Source organism: Jaculus jaculus, chromosome 2, assembly GCF_020740685.1.
Source record: "Jaculus jaculus isolate mJacJac1 chromosome 2, mJacJac1.mat.Y.cur, whole genome shotgun sequence".
NCBI classification, from domain to species: Eukaryota; Metazoa; Chordata; class Mammalia; order Rodentia; family Dipodidae; genus Jaculus; species Jaculus jaculus.
This window is the reverse complement of record NC_059103.1, coordinates 160642105-160654190: the sequence shown is the minus strand read 5'-3', so window position 1 is coordinate 160654190 and position 12086 is coordinate 160642105.

Genomic DNA, 12086 nt, shown 5'->3' with positions numbered 1-12086 from the left:
ACAAGGTGCGCAAGAAGAACTTGTTGATGGTTTCCGAAAACAATTGTAACTCTGCCATCAATTCCAAACCTGCTGAGCTTTTAAGATACCAAACAAAAGAATGAATGAATCAGAAATGATGACTGCCTGTAAAGCTTCCTGGCTGAAGAGAAGTCTAAGAAGCTGAGTTGATTGAACCTGGAGAAAAAGGATGACTCAATGCTTATTTTAGAATCCCACAGTTAATAGATGTTCCGCATTTGGATCCATTTGGAAAGGGTAAAAGGGGCAGAACAAGATGAAAAATGGACCTCTTTGGTTTTATAAAATGCTTGTTCCATGTGAGAACATAATGTTTCTTGATAGTCCAGGCCCCTTCTGTCTCAGTACCATGAGTATTGTCTCTCATGTTCCAATTGTTATAGTTAAGGCACTGTTAAATCCACTGAGATTATGAAGCTTCTGGTTTACTTGATTTTTAATTGTGTAGGTTCACTGTTAACAGTCCAGCAAGACTATTTTCTAAATTTAAAAAAAAAAATGTGCTGGAGATATGTCTTGGTGGCTAAGGGTGCTTATTTGCAAAACCTGATGGCAAGGGTTCCATTCCCAGTACCACATAAAGCCATATGCACAAAGTACTGCATGTGTCTAGAACTCATCTGGAGTGGCAAGAAGCCTTAGAATGCTCATTTTCTCTTTCTCTCTCCCCGCCCTCTTTCTATCTCTCTCTCTTAAATAAGTAAATAAAAATATTTTTAATGCAGTAGAAAACTTTATGCTTTCTAAACTTGATCTTTTGTTTCTCTTGTAATTAAATAGAATGAGATGCAAACATCTCTAAAACATAAGCGAGGGCCGGGGATGTGTCTCATTGGTGTAGTGCACGTTTAGCATGCCCTTGGCCCTGTGTTGCATACCTCATGTAAATAAACAAATCATGCATATGAACTGATGTAGACCACAAACTCTCTCTCTACATATATATATATATATATATATATATATATATATATATATATGTGCATATTACTTTACAAAATGTACAACTAATACACATAAATATAATATATTTACTAGTCCTCTTTTAACATTATAGTGTGGTACTTGAAAACATCTCTTATTTTTCCCTTTCATAATAAGAAAAATGCAACTTATATTACTTGATTTTAATAAAATAAATACATTTCTTTCACATATAGATGTATCTGATTTTTTAGAAATGTTTATCATGAATCTACACAGTCACAAATAACATCATAGATCACATATATTCTTATAACTCTTAAAGTGTGAAAGTTCCCCTTTGTGCCATTTCTTTTGTACTTTAAATATCCTTCTCTCTTTCTTATTGCTATATATTCAAAGGATTATGCCCCAGATTTTTCCCTGGCTAGATCTTTCCCTCCATGTGGTTTTCATTTCATTTATTTCCTTCTTTGTGATTTACCATCTTGACTAGAGCATGATCCCACAGACACACAACACATCTCTAGGGATAGGCTGGTCCACAGACACACAGCCTGCTCAAAGGTGCCAAGACAAACAGGATGACCCCATTGACTTGCAGACATTTACAGACATCACAGGTCACAGGCAAGCACATTTTCATCTGTTTCTTCCTTCATATAAGCCTCCCTATTCCCATTTTGATTTTCTATAACCTAGTTTAAATGACCCATTTATTTTTACATTGTAAATGAGAACATTGTTGTCTAGCAGTTAATAGTCCACTTGGAACAAACCTAGCCTAATGAATGTTTTCAATATGCGTTGGTGCCTTTGTACAGGGCCCAAATATCCCTTCTGAGGTTTGTATTCTGTAACCTATAAAGATGTAGCAGATTCCACCACCACCTCCTTCATAATTCCCATAGTGGAACATGGGACCCACCAATCATGACATTTCATTTGCTGAGGCTGAACCTGAACTACTTCCATTTGATTCTACCACACTCAATGGATAGCTAGGGGCAAATTTACATTCCCCTACCAAATATTTCAAAAAGCTTTATATAGTTTTCTTTAGGCCTTGTCAGTATGTTTTATACACATACAATTCTTATGATAAATTAATAGCTGACTTATTTGAATATAAAATCCTATGACAATAAGAAACTTTAGTAGCTCAACTAAAAATGAAACTTCATCTTGTGTTCAAAATACATAAAACAGTGTGTGTTCAATTCAGATACCTTGAGCTTTGCTAGGTATATCCATAAAGAGAGAAGACATGAGGATTCACTTGTAAACAAATGACTTTAAGGACTCTTGACAAAAGGATTTCTTAGAAAACTCATAGTTCATGGAAGTTGCAAAAGCAGCTAGATTATGAAACTATTCTCTGTAGCCTATGAGATTACCCATGCCAATGGGCTATTAGTGCAATCTTTATTTAAAATTTCAGCTTTGGGCTGGAGAGATGGCTTAGAGGTTAAGTGCTTGCCTGTGAAGCCTAAGGATCCTTGTTCGAGGCTTGATTCCCCAGGACCCATGTTAGCCAGATGCACAAGGGGACGCAGGCATCTGGAGTTCATTTGCAGTGGCTGGAAGCCCTGGTGTACCCATTCTCTTTCTCTCTCTCTCTCCCTCTTTCTCTCTCTCTCTCTCTGTCACTCTGAAATAAATAAAATAAACAAAAAAAATTTAAATTCAGCTTTGATTAACATTATTATCATAAGATTTTATTATATAAATATGTTATATAATAATTTCTATTCATTCAGTAATCATATTCATAAAATATCTTGTAAGAAGATGCATATGCATAGAAGCACACAAACTGGTTTCTGTAACACTAAATTGGCACATAGTACTATAATGGCATATGCTAAATTTGTACTTTATACAAGATAAAATTAATGCATAGTTGAAAGTAAAGAATGCCCTTGGGAGATAACATATTTTATAGGGATTATCAGGCCTATAACAAATATGTAAAAGCTTCAGAATCAGATCTGCTATAAATCCTGGCTCCATACCAACTAGCTGCATGAATTTGGCAAACAATTTTAATCCTTAGTTGCTCTTCTCTGTAAAATTGAAATGATATTACCTACCAATAAAATCATATAGAAATTAAATTACAGAATAAATTAAATTAGATAACATGTGTTAATAGTTTATCACGGTTTCTAGCACATAGTAAATGTTGAATAAATAATACCTACAAACTATTACCATTATTCCCTACAGACTTTAGTACATGGTTTTGAATAGAGTCAGCTGAAGTACATAGACTTTGCCTACAGTTCAATGCCAAGAAGACCCTAGATGCTCAGGACCAGGTAGTCACTGATCTACTGAAAACACACTTCTACTGCTACCATCAAGTCAGGGGCAGTCATCAGTAAATGAACATATCATTCTTCCCCATCCTACCCTGGAAAATTATCAGTGCTTTTCAATACCACAGTCTAGTCATTCACTGATATTTAATCAATCTGGATTCACTTTTTGCAGTAAAGGTTTATGTATCAGGTAATTATACTGAAGGCTAAGTATGGTAGCTCATGCCTATGATCCTAAGTGTGAGGCAGGAAGATTTCAAGTTTGAGTCCAGTCTGGACTGCATCATGAGTTTGAAGTTAACTGGTGTGTTGATTGATTTAAGTTGTCAACCTGATTTGGACTAGAGATGTTTATGACTTGTGAAATGCATGTGTATGTCTGTGAAGGTGTTTCCAGAGAGGGCTGATGTGTGGGACAGTGACAGAGGGAAAAGACCTGCACCTAGTAGGCATGGGACAGGCAAACTTCCAGGATGAACACAAGAGGAAGGAGGGCAACTACTGGCTAGCCAAGCCACAGATACCACACTCTAGCTTCTGTGACCTTAGAATAGGCACTAAGTACCAGTGACTCTCCTAAGACTTTCAGCTTTCGGTGCTGAACTGAAACTACTTAGTCATCACATTTCCTGGGTGGGAAACTTGGTTCTCTGCTTTCTGAGTGTGGGGGTGGCCATTGATGAAAGACCTACTCCCCATTTTGTAAGCTAATTTAACAAATCCTCTCTTGTAATATGTATATATATTTCTAAATAAGACAATTCTGAGACACTAGAGATTAACACTTTGATATTTCTTTTGTAGGGAACAAAAATTTATCCTATTGACCCACCAAAGCTTAGTGGTAAAACCCTACTGCTGAAGACACCATATGTGGTTGACACATAACATGAAGGGACATGGCTGGAAGCTGAAAGAGAGTCAGTCCCCAGACAGTCAGCGCGTCTAGTGCCAGAAGATGCTGCATGGGTGACTGGGGGAAAATGACCAATATCTGTCCAAGCAACTCATGGTCTAACCTACTTAGCAGCAAATAACCTGTCCTGATGCTCACACAAGTGCAATAGAGGTGCTCAGCCATGGTGAGAAACCAGCTGCTCTTGATTTGGCTAACTAATCCACTCAGTGGAACGGAACCATACCTGGAGCTGGGAAACAAGTCAGAAACAGATCCAAAAATGAGCCCACTCTCCATTATCAAGCTACCACTAATCGTGAGCTACAAGAGGACCTACACCTGTCAAATTCTCTCTAAAAAAATAATGGTTATCCCTTTATCTGGTATTAACTTTACTTTCTGTCCAGAAAATCTGCTTCTCTTTTTCAAATAGACACAGATCCTAAGGAGAGAACCACCCCATCATACCTCAAAAAGGCCCCAGATGAACCTAAGAATAATTGGCAAAACAAGCAAGTGTGTTGTTTTCTTGGTGAACCTGGTAACCAGCTCAAGGGTGAAGGAGATTGACACAGAGAACAATCAACTACTACCAAATCAGATATCTAGACACAGAGGATCCCAAAACCTCATCACTGAAGCAAACCTAAAATGAACTCAACATGGCTCAGGGAAATTTTCGGAAGAGAGGGTAGAAAGAATGTCAGAGCCACACTGGGTCATGATACTCAGAGACATTTCCTCCTACCCATAACTGAAGGCTAACTCCACAATGCATGACCCATATACCCCAACAAGGAGGGGCCGAGGGAGGGGGGAGGACAGGGAAGAGGCTAACAGTGGTACCAACTTGACTGTATTCACTGAGTACAAAACTAATTTTAAAAAGTTTTTAAAGAGAAAAAAAAATTATCCCATAATAGTAACTAAGTAAAACACACACACACACACACACACACACACACACACACATGTTCCTCTAAAGAATTCTGTCTAATATGTTTGGGATATATAATAATATTTTATTGATAATATATATAATAATACCAGCTTGAAAAATGTAAAAATGATACTAAAATCATCAGAAGTTAAAGCACATGCCCATAATGATACTGAAATCAGAGAAGCTATAAAAGTTTATTAAAATATGAGATGGTCTTTAAGGAAAATGGCAATAAAAACATTTTCACAAGAGATGTGGCTGCAGGTCTGAAGTAGAAAGTATTGTTTTAGTGGAATTGGAATAAAGATTAAAGCTTGAAAATATGAAAATAACTACAAACAGAAAATGCAGTTACACTGATCGAGTTCAATTGGTTAGTGTTATGAGATAAATTTTGCTCCCTACAAAAGAAATATCAAAGTCCTAACCCCTAGTATCTCAAAATGGCCTTATTTGGAAATACTATCATATAAATGTAATGAGTTAAGATGAAGTCATACTGGAATATCATGAACTTCCAATCCAGTATGACAGGAATGGTGATAAGAAGAAAGGCCCATGAAGACAGGAAGCACCTTGTGAAGATACAGGCCGAAGTTAGGGCTGATCTGTAATGACCTCAGAGGCACAGGGGACACTGGAACCTGGAAGACTCAAGGAAAGTTCCTCCTTAGGGAATTCACAGAGGGTGCTGCCTACATGATCATGATCCTGATTTCAGATTTCCAGTTTCCAGAATTGTTAAGAAATAAGCTTTTCTTAGGCTGGATAACTCAACTATCTTCAGCAGGAAGAATAACAGTTTCCCCAAATTTTCATATTCTAATCCCTGACACCTGTGAGTATACAAAGGGGATTTTGCAAATGTGACCATTCAGGACCTTGAGAGGGGGTTGACATCCTGCGTGAGCTAGGTGAGCCAAGTCTCACCACTGAGGGCTCAGAGCAAGGCATCTTCCCCCTGCAGTCAGGATGCTGTCACAGTGTGAGCTTGAAAGGTGAGAGAAAGGTGCAGTGGGCAGAAGAACTTGGGCAGTTCTAGAAGCTGGGACAGGCAAGAATGCAGACTTACCTTTGAGACTGCAAAAGAAACAATGCTCTGCCAGCGACTTGATTTTATTCCAATAGGATTGTATTGGATTTGTGAAATATGAAACTGTAAGAATAAATATAACTTGAACTAAATGTGTTCTGCTTTGGGACCTGGGTGGAAGAAGCTCAATAGGACATTCTCTGTGATCACATTTTTTTTTTTTTTTTGAGGTAGAGTTAAACTCTAGTCCAGACTGACCTGGAATTCACTATGTACTTTCAGGATGGCCTCGAACTCACGGTGATCTTCCTACCTCTGTCTCCTGCATGCTGGGATTAGAGGGGTGCACCACCACACCGGGCATGGTGACCACAATTTTTATGCCAGGACCTCTCCCATCTTCACATGCCTCTATTCTGTGATCCATTCTTTCAAACCTCATTATTTGTCCTTGTCACCTCTAGGTTTCTACTTCTTCTGGGTTCCTGAGACGAGTTCTCACACACCTCATGGATACCTGAAACCTTTTACCTCACAACCAATTTCTTTCCTCACTCATGTCCATCATCAAGAAAGGGCATTTTCTGAACTATAGATAGATAAAAGTGCTTACAATGAATTTTAACAAATTTAATGAATTCTAAATTTGCGGGTTATGTTAATAAAGTTCCAATTTGCTAGAGTGATCACTGTGCAATTTAATATACTAAGTTTAAGCAACTCTACCAGAGACTTCAACCATACCAATCTGTGACAATTTACACAAAAGATTAAGATGTTCAGGAAGGACTATTCATTTATTTCACAAGAATAGAAATGGTACCTGAATTGCCATCAGTCCCCAAATTGCTTTATTTTGTATTTGAAGAAGCTACATTAAAATGTTTCTGTGGGTGATGATGCGACTCAAATGGAAAATAAAAATCACTTAAATGATTTGAGGGTTTTGAGCAAATGCTAAGTGCTAAAGGAAAAGCATTTTTGAGTGGGCATAAGTGAGGATTCTGAATTGTAAGCGGGCAGCATGAGTAGTGAAGTGTCAGCTGAATGCATTACTTGCACCTCCAATGCTTGTTGATCCTTCAGCAAGAAGGCTGAACCTGATGGTGTCCATTGAAGTGGACCAGATTCACTCTGATAGCAAAGATCCTTACTCCAAATTGCAAAGTCTGAGAAGCAGTGTTCTTGACAGGAAACAGTGAAGGTGTTGCTTATTCTAGCTCTTCCCTCTCTTAAAAAGAGCACTGGTTTGAAGTCAGTGTAGGGAGAGGCTGAAGGTCAGGAAAGGGGCAACAAAGCTTCCAAAGATAAAATATTTTAACTATAGGGACTGAGAGAAAATGGAGGTTGTATCCTTTGACCTATTCCACCATAATCATAAGGGACAGGGATAAGAGGAAACAAAACATTCCACTCATGATGCTTACAGGATGTGGGAAGTATTTCCTGACCTCACTTTTAGAGAGGCAGCCCTGTAGATAGGGCTTGCATCAGTGGGTTTAGAGACACCCAGATAGTATGACATAGTTATGAAATGGGTCCTAGATACTCATCTCCTATGTGAGGTGAATGGGTGCTTCTCATCTTAAGCCTAATAACCATAAGTGTGACTGTGATCTTATTTAGAAAAATCTATGCAAATGTCTTTAAATACCTCCTGATATAGTCATATTATAGCTTTTGGATGCACCCTGAATCTGATGATGTGTTTCCTTTCAAGAGACTAAAAAGAAGAAACAGATTACAGGAATAATGAGAGGGAGTCAGGTAGCTTTGTTAGGTAGTTTAGGGTGAATGGGCCCCAGAGAATAAAACCCAGAAATATCCCTTAGTCCGCCCTTTAAATCTCCTCTCCTTATCTCTTGACTAAAGGAGTTACCTCCATCTGTTTTTCCATAAACAACCTGAGCCCCTTCTGGGAGGGAGTTCTCCGTTTCTAGAACTTAAATCTGATCCTGGCATTGTGGGTTGTTTTAGCTCAGCCCCAAAACTTGGCATCCGTGACTGGCCTCTACTGAAGCTAACCCCTAGCCCAGACCAATCAGCCCTCATTTGGCTCACCTAAGCCCAAAGGTAAGGCCCACTACTATGAGGTTGTAAGTAGACCCTTATTTGCTTGGAGGTCTCTGCTTGCAGGCAGTTCATCTCTCCTGAACTTGCAGGTCCTGGTAAGCTTCCCTTGTTTCAGCCTAACTCCTGCCCTCCACATGGCAGGAATTCTATGAACTTTCTTCTCTAAATCCCCTTTTTATGTTTTAGTCCGACACATGGTTACATGGCCACGTGGGTGCATCTAATTCCCCTTCCTCTATTCTCAACCTTTGTGTCTTCCTGAATAAAATTGTAATAATGTAGTAATTATCTTTCTCAGTCTGCTCAAATCTTTGGGTAAAAACAGACGTGAACTGAGGTTTTGGGGTTCAAGGACTTCTCCTACACCTCCATAAGATGAGCTATATAAAAGAAACCATCTCTCCTTCCTGACAAGTGATCATTTTTAACTTCCTAAATATTCTTCACTTTGGAGTAGCAGAGACCCAGTATTTCCTAGAAGTTCATTATGTCTGTTTGGAATGTAGGACACAGAAATGTGATTCCATCTATATCCCCAAGGTAACTTGCAATTTTTCAAAGGTAAACAGAATTGAGGGGTTCCTCCCCCCATTTAACCATTGTTGCAGTTCACCTTCTGGTTGCTGGGATAAACACCTGACAGAAAGTAGCTAATGGGAAGAAAATTATTTATTTTGGATTACAATTGAAGGGAAGCTCCATGAGGACAGAGGAAAGGATAGAATGAGCAGAGGCTGGACATCTCCTGTGCCACAGCAAGTGGAGCACCTCAGCACAGGACTGAGCTGAATACTGGCAAGGAGAAGCTGGCTACAACTCTCATAAGCCTGCCCCAAACAACTCCACTCCTCCAGCAAGGCTCACATTCCCAAATTGCCACCATATGGGGACACAGCAATGAGTTTATTGGGGATACCTAATTCAAACCACCACATTCCATTCACAGCCCCCATAAACAGATGACTATAAATGATATAATATGCAATGTATTCAATTTAACTTTAAAAGCCCCCACAGGGCTGGAGAGATGGCTTAGCGGTTAAGCGCTTGCCTGTGAAGCCTAAGGACCCCAGTTCGAGGCTCGCTTCCCCAGGTCCCACGTTAGCCAGATGCACAAGGGGGCGCACGCATCTGGAGTTCGTTTGCATAGGCTGGAAGCCCTGGCACGCCCATTCTCTCTCTCCCTCTATCTGTCTTGCTCTCTGTGTCTGTCACTCTCAAATAAATAAATAAATAATTAAAAAAAAAAGTCCCCATAGTTTTTGTTGTTTTTTTTGGGGGGGGGATAAAATATAATATGAGTTTTATTTTTTCCCTACTTTTTTATTTTTTAATTATATGTATATACATATATGCACACACACACAAATATGTTATACTCTTATGCCCTGGCCACTGGGGGCCCTACTAAGTGGGCTTATGGTATTCACAGTGGGGTCATGAAGGCCTCAGTTAGTCCCTGTGGAGTAGTGGGGATATCCCTATCCATGCGTCAGGATATTTCTACCCACTTTGTGACTTTCACAATCTTTCTGCCTTTCTTCCCCAATGTTCCCTGAGCCTGAGTAGGCCTGTTGGCAGTCGGACTTAGTGTGGAGGTCTCTGAATTTCTGCTTTGATAGGTTTTCATTGATCGCCATGTCTTTTAGCATCACCCTGTAACTGGTTGTCCATCTAGCGGTAAGAACAGTATTCATGTCACCACTTCCTCTACAATTTCTCTGAGGCTCTGACAGATGCTGTAGAGGTGGTATATCTCATAGTGACCAGTCGGCTATCTTCTTATCAATGGATCATTGTTCTTCTGCATTTTCTTTGCCATTTGTTAAAAAAAAAAAAAAATCAGATTCTTCAAGAGTGAGAGCACCTTGGTTTAAAGGGGTATGCAACGTTGAGGTTTTTTTGTTTGTTTATTTATTTGTTTTGGTGTGCAAACCCACTTTTCTTTTAAAGAGAGCAATAAGGGCTTCTCTCTGATGTCTGAGTTTCTTGTCCATGAGATTCTGACTTGATTTCCAGTACCAGTTATAAGTTCTGGTACTGAGCTGGACTCATGTCCAATAAAAGAGCAGTTGATTACCCACAAAGGCTGAATGTCTCGGTTACATAAATGTGCACTTCTTGTGTTTCTGGTTGAGCTTATAGCCTGCAGGGTCCCTGCTAATTCCCGCTGTTGGTTACTATTGTCCTCCAGCAGCTCTCATGGACTTTCTAGCACTATGAGGGCTAGGGAGAAGGGAACTAGTTTCCCTTTCAGTTCCAGCATGGTATTCTGAAGTCCTATGATGTCTTCAGCCTTTTAGTTCTGGCAGGTAATCAAGAGTTTGGGCAATGGACTACATTGTTTCGGGGATCTCATGGGTCTTCATGGCCAACATCTCATTGTGGGGGCAGACCCCATTCTGGGCCTAGAGTTACCAGCCAGAGTCCTTGCTTTTTAGGTAAAGCTTTTCCCCCTTCCTGTCTGAACTATTTTCCCTCCATCTTTAGTGGTGATTATATCTTGTAAAATGATAGCCAGAATGAGGGCTTCTATGGAACTGATTCTAAGCTGGATGCTGTTCTTTCAGATCTATTTGCTCCGTCTTTTTGGGGGGAGGGGTGGAATTCAAGGTAGATTCTTGCTCTAGCCCAGGCTGACCTGGAATTCACTATGTAGTCTCAGAGTGGCCCCAAGCTTATGGTGATCCTCCTATCTCTGCCACTCTGTCTGGCTTTTTGGAGTGACATCATCTCCAAGCATTTCCTGGGGGCTGAAACTGGTACACAGCTGCCCTCTGCTCCGGCCCTTCTTCAGGGACTGCAAAGTGGGTGTGAGAAATGGAATCCAAGTTGGTCAGCTGTTCACCACTGAATTGTTTCCTCCCAGACATTTAGTCCTGAACCACAGCCCCATCTCACAATGAAGCTCAGTCCTCCTCCCCTCTGACTTTCTGCTGGTTTGTTCCCTGACAAGCAGGTGACCTGGAATGGCATCCAGCCCTGCTGTGCAGCCCTTTGTCATAGAGGCACACATTCCTGCTCACCTGTCACCTTCTGCTGGTTCCCTTCCAAGCAGGCTCCCTGGAATGGCATCTAGCCTTGGTCCTCAGCCCTATCTCATAGTTCCCATAGTTTTTATCATTCACGACACTGTTCAAATATCTCCATAGCCAAAGGTTCCTTAACTGTTAGCTTATAAAACCAGAAGAAAACAATGGCACAAAATAAACATTGACCCTGCAAAAGATATCATTGGGAGCTACAGATTGCTCAATGGTTAAAGGTGCTTGCTTTCAAAGCCTGGTGGCCAGGCAGGATTCAGTTCCCCAGTCCCCAAGTAAAGCCAGATGCATGAAAGGGCACAAACATTTGTAGATTGTTTGCAGTGGCAGGGGAGCCCTGGAGCACCAATATTCTCCATTTCTCTCTCTCTCTCTCTCTCTCTCTCTCTCTCTCTCTATCTCTATCTCTTTCTATCTCTCTGACTGCATCTTTATGTCTCTTTCAAATAAAGAAATTTTCACTGGGCATAGCAAGGAAAGGTTATACCAATACAAGATCTCAAATAAACAGGGTGAACACCAAATCCTACCAACCTCTTTAGCGAGTAATGAAGTCTCTGGTATTTCAATTCTGCCCCTCTAGCTGGCCTGTTCAAAGCCCAGGGAAATCTCCATATCAGGCCAGCTATTCTCTTTGGCATCCATCCCATAATCCTGGCTGAGGTCTCCTCTGCAACCTATAGTTGACCATAATCCTGCCTTGGGCCTCCACATGAACTTTTAAATACCCTGCATCACATTGCTCCCAATAGATTTGATTTTAGGAAAGCTTTAATCTCTATCCATCTGGGTGGATGAGGTGTCAATGGGGGCAAACCTGAATTCC